Source organism: Danio rerio, chromosome 1 (assembly GCF_052040795.2).
Source record: "Danio rerio strain M-AB ecotype USA chromosome 1, GRCz13ab, whole genome shotgun sequence".
Taxonomy (NCBI): domain Eukaryota; kingdom Metazoa; phylum Chordata; class Actinopteri; order Cypriniformes; family Danionidae; genus Danio; species Danio rerio.
The window spans coordinates 38,856,675-38,862,674 of record NC_141021.1 but is presented as its reverse complement, the minus strand read 5'-3'; positions in this window follow the sequence as shown (position 1 = coordinate 38,862,674).

Sequence of the window (6,000 nt, the reverse complement as noted above, 5' to 3'; positions counted from 1 at the left end):
ACAACCTAAAATCAACCAAATATCAACATCTAATGATGTTACAGCTTGATGTTGTGTGGACATTATCACTATGACGTCTATCAGATGTTGGATTTTGATTGCCATACCTGACAAATAAATGTCAGTATTTGACATCAATATGACGTTGGTTTAAGATGTTGGCTCGATGTTGGATTTTGGCCACTTTCCAGCACAACCTAAAATCAACCAAATATCAACATCTAATACAGCTTAACATTGTGTGGATGTTGCCACTATGACACCTATCGGATCTTGGATTTTAGTTGCCATACCTGATGAATAAATGTCAGTATTGGACATCAATATGATGTTGATTTAAGATGTTGGCTCGATGTTAGATTTAGCTCACTTTCTAACACAACCTAAAATCAACCAATTATCAACAATATTTTTACGTCATTTTTGGACATTAAAATAAAGTTGTCCTGAGATGTTAGTTAGACATTAAATCTTGGTCACATTATGTCAAAACCTAAATCTAACCTAATATTAATGTCGGTCACACTTTATTTTGATGGTCTGTTAGTTGAATTGAAGTTACATTGCATCTAAATGCCAACTAATTCTCATTACATTATAAGCAGGCTGTTAGGTTGGGGTTAGTGGAAGTTGACATGTACTTCCAAAGTTTCTTATGGTCAGTTAAATGTCTGTTAAAGGAGCATATCAAGAGATACTAAGCATACAGTCTACTAACACTCAAATGCACCATCAAAATTAAGTGTTAAGTTTACACACATCATCAAATTACATGTAAATGCAAGAGATTTTTACAGCGTAATACTAACTACTCTTAAAGGGGCTACTTTTTACTCATACTCTTGGTAATATTTACAACATATACTTTTTCTTGCACTACAATTTTAGGCAAGTAATGGTACTTTTACTTAAGTATGATTTTTCAGTACTCTTTACATCACTGAATATAATAATTGTATGAACTTTGTTTAAAGGGATAGTTCACCCCAAAAATACAACTTTACTCACTAAGTACTTGTCCTTAAGTTGTTCCAAACCCTTATGAGTTTCTTTTTTTCTGTTGAACACGAAAGAAGATGCTAGAAGAAAGAAACTCATGAAGGTTTGGGGCAAGTAAGAGTGAATGATGACAGAATTATTATTTTTGGGTGAGCTATCTATCTATTAAAAGCATATTGCTATTGATACTACAGCTACATACTAATAATTATAACCAGAATACAATGATTTTAGTATTTAGAACTCATGTAAATACATGCCAAGTTGCTCATACATTAAAAAAAAAAAAAAAATATATATATATATATATATATATATATATATATATATATATATATATATATTATATGTTGTTTCTACCTAACTGTTGGCTTTAGATACAGTTATGCCTGCATTGTATGTTTTGGGGTTTCAGGGTTTTAAAATACAAACAAATGAGAATACTAATCATCTCATGAGAATATTATGAATTATTAGTACAATTATTAATACCTTGTTTCTTTTTAAACATATGTTAAATTGTAATGTATACATGTGATAGCAAATTAAAATTTTTATCAGTACATTTTTACTTCAGACATATGTGTCTTAAGAACCCTTGAAAAATAGCAATTTGCTGATTTGGTGTTTTTGGGTTGCGGCTGGAAGGGCATCTGCTGCATAAAAAATATGAAGGATAAGTTGGCGGTTCATTCCGCTGTGGCGACCCCTGATTAATACAAGGACTAAGCCAAAAAGAAAATGAATAAATGAATGATTTGGTGTTTAAGTAACATGCCTTATTATTATCTTATTATGTCTTAATATTTTCATGATACTATTTTTTTCATTATTTAGAAGTTCAAAACAAAATGTATAAAAAGATGTGTCACTTTAATTTTTTATAGAAAAAAACAACAACTTTAAATTAACCGAACACATCCTTGTTAGAAAACAGTATTCATTTAATAAAAAAAATACATGAAAATAGTATTTATTAAATAAATAAAAACAACGCATTCATACTCTCTTGCATTTTGCAAAAGAAAAAAGAACTCTCCATCTCAGACATCCTCATTTTACCATTGACATTGACCCATATACACACACAAACACACACACATAGGCAAGACATCAGTAAACATGCACTCAGGCGCACTCAAACACAAACACATAAGCCTCCATCACCCATCACATTTGATTTCTCCGCTCTCAGCTGCAGCACACGATTAAGTTTTCATGCATTTCTTCGACCAAAATCTGTGTGCGCTCACGCACGTCCTGTATTGATTATTTCTAGCGCAAACAGTAGGCCAAGTGTGATATACATAATTGGGCAGTTGTCAGGGGAGAAGGTTCCTGATGAACAACTGCACAGACCTGCGTATATACATGACTCTTTGATGGTCCAACAAAGACAACAGGTCAAGGAGAAAACATTACTCTTGTGAGGCACAGATGAACAGAGGGCAAACGTGGAGCAACTTCAGAACTGACTTTTTGTAGCAGATATTCATTTCTGTGTATAATGAAGGAATTTCTGACCCCTTCAAACTTAAAGGATTAATTAATTATAAAATTAGTATTTCGGTCATTTACTGACCTTGTTATCCATGTCTTTTAGGTCCCAAAAGTTTTAAACCAGAGATGCTCAAACTAGGACCTGCGGGGCAAAGTTGGCCCGTGGTAATCTTTGATTTGGCCTGCCATCCCACCTGAGAATCATGGGGATGGTTTAAAGAATTTCAATTCAAATTTAATGTAAACCTTTGTTTGTTTGTTTGTTTTATTGTTTAAAGCTAACTGAAATTAAATAGTGTAAATTCATCAGATTTTATTTAAATGTACATAAAATCACCTGACTATGCAAAGACTTGATTCTGCTTGACCTGTGTATTCAGCATTATGAATATGATTGTTTATGTTTTTTTTTTTACTATAAGTTATCATTTTAAAAGTTTTACTGCATTAAATAATACAAATTAAAGTAATATTTTTTATTTATTTTGAAATATTAGGAAATAAATTATTTCCAGTGATAGGTTGCAGCTGGAAGGGCATCTGCTGTGTAAAACATATGCTGGATAAGTTGGCGGTTTATTCTGCTGTGGCAACCCCAGATAAATAAAGGGTCTAATCCGAAAAGAAAATGAATAAATGAATGGATAAAATAAATTAGGAAATTACCTATGACAACTTTAATGTAAAATAGTTTGGTATATTTACCTTTGGCCCACGGCTCTCAATAATATTTGGTTTTTGGCCCTTCATACGAAAATGTTTGGGCACCCCTGATTTAAAGGGCCATGAAACCCCCTCGTTTCAGCAGGGTGTTTTCACACCTCTACTTTGGAAAAAGTCAGAAAAGTGGGCGTGTCCAGCTCTGTTTCGGGGAGAGTGTCGGAGGGACTAAAGTGGGATGGTGTGGGAGTGTCTATTTGTGCACGCGCGAGTTTCAGAGTCAAAATACATACCCACACAGACAGGAGAAAGTGATGGTGTTTAACCTACATGGACATCTGTAGTCGAATTATTTGCCAAATTATTAAATGTTGGACTTTAACTGCAGTTTGGCTATTTCATTCAGGGAATTCATTCATGCCTCTCGCGACAAACGAGATATTTGATTCGAGGAACTGCTCTAAGCGTGTATTTTTCATGCAATGTTTGATACCGCACGGCGAATGAGAGAAAAAAAAACCTCCACATTTCCCGGAAACTTAGATGCATACCGCAGGTAGTGTCAGAAAGCCGCGTGTGTTATTCCGGTCACAAAATGCGGTGCTAACATTTCTGCACTCAGTGCAATAGTTAACTTAATTCAATACGAACAAACTGAATAAACAAAGAGCACTGGTCGCTCACTTACCAAATCTGTAGAGACAGGACAATCACCAGCAACTAGAGCCGCGTCTATATGGAGAGAATACTACAAGCGAATCCAGATTTCAGCGTTTGCAGATGAGAACAGCTCTCAGGTAAACAATAATCCCCCTTAGACACGTAAGTTATTGTTGTCGAGCGTCGCGTACACTGTAATCCACACGTGATCCAGATAAGCTCTCACAGAGAGAAAATGAAAACGAAACTTAACGGCAGCAAACTATAAAAGCAACACTTCACGCTTGTTTTGCCAACACAACGTGGCGTCTTTGTGGTGTAAGCACGGTGACACAAATGAATATTAATGAAGTTGCACAGTAGAGCGCGCTGATTGGTTTGAACCAAGCCTTACTCATGCATTAATGTATCACACTGTAAGACGTAATAAGACTCACTCTGGCACAGACGCCCAGTCTGCACGCTGGAATACACGCTATTATGTCATGACCGTGACGCAGCTTCAAAAATTCGTTTCAAACAGGAAGTACGAATTTGCTTGAAATAACGCAAAAACAACCAATTTACACTTTTTAGTGAAATATAGGTGTCCTAATAGTGTTTTTAGCAGTGTGGGACACATATACGACTGTCAACAGCTCAAAAAATGTGTTTTGGTGTTTCGTGACCCTTTAAGCACTCCAGATTGAACAGTTACTTTTAAACACATTGCATTATAAACAATGTTACATATTAGTATATCATTAAACATATAATTAACATCCCCCTTCTCAACACTTAAAACATGTATTTCTGCATATGTCGTGCTTGATCTTCCAAATGCATGAAGTTGTAGATGTTCATTGCACAGCTAGTGCATGAATATTTGTGTTTTATTTACGTAGATAAATTGTTTCACTTGATAATACACTTTTTCCTGGGCTGGGATCATGGTTGAAGCTGCACTGAAAGTGGAGTTTAAACATTTAACCAGTGGTCCTCGTTGAAGTCCATTTAATCTAGAATTTTTTTTCCTCCCTTAATTGCTTTTCAACCGAAGAAAGACCTTGGATAACATGGGGTGAGTAAATTTGAAGGAAATTTCTAATTCTGGAGTGAACTAATGCTTTTAATGAGCTCTTGATGAAAGCTGGTAAACATAAAACTCCATGAACTTGCAATGAAGGGATTTTGGAATGTTGGGTAAACAAAAATATAGCCTAAAAGGTAACCAACCAGAACATATAAACTTGTGAACTTATCCGTCAGCCTTTATTTGCTGTTTAAAAAAAATTGATAAAAATATAGTAAATATATAAAATTCTTTACTTTATTGTTTTTGTTTATTTCTTAAAAATCACCTGCAAACCAAGCTTTAAAGATCAAACTAATCAGATCAAGTTAAAGGGATAATTCATCCAAAAATGAATATTCTGTCAAGATTTCATCACTTTTAACTTGTTCCAAATCAGTTAGATTTTTTTTTTTTTTTTATCATTGAACACAAAAGTGGATATTTAAAAAAATGTTATAATCCTGTAACTATTGACATCCATAGTAGGATAAAAATGCAAAACACTTTATTTTGATGATTCATTTGAGTATTAGTGAACTGTCTGCTTAATATCTGTTTATATGCTCCTTCAACAGACATTTAGCTGACTATAAGAAACTTTGCAAGTACATGTCAACTTACACTACCCCTAACCCAACAGTCTATATGTAATCTAATGAGAATTGGTTGCAATGTAACTAATCAAAATAAAGTGATCCAAAAATACTATTGAACTTAATGCTTACTGGTTTGCAGCTTTCTTCAATATATCTTGTTATGGGTTCAACAGAAACAACAACCTCAAACTGGTTAGGAACAATGTGCATGTAAAGGAAGACAGAATTTAACGTTTTGAATGAACAATCCCTTTAGCATACCCTAAGTTGGCACATTCATGAAAAAGTTGCTTACACTGCTATTTAGACACATTTAAGTCACCCATATCATAAGTATGTGGAAGACACATTTCTATTTTTACATGAGGCCTCATGTACTGTGTCAACGCTGCGTATGCACAAAAACTTTGTGTATGTCAAGTTTCATGCTCACGTTTGGATTTACTAATGATGAAATTATTGTAAGAATGTGCATTGGTCTGCGCCAACTTCATGTCCGGCCGTTCGTGTATTTCTTGTGTTGATTTTTTT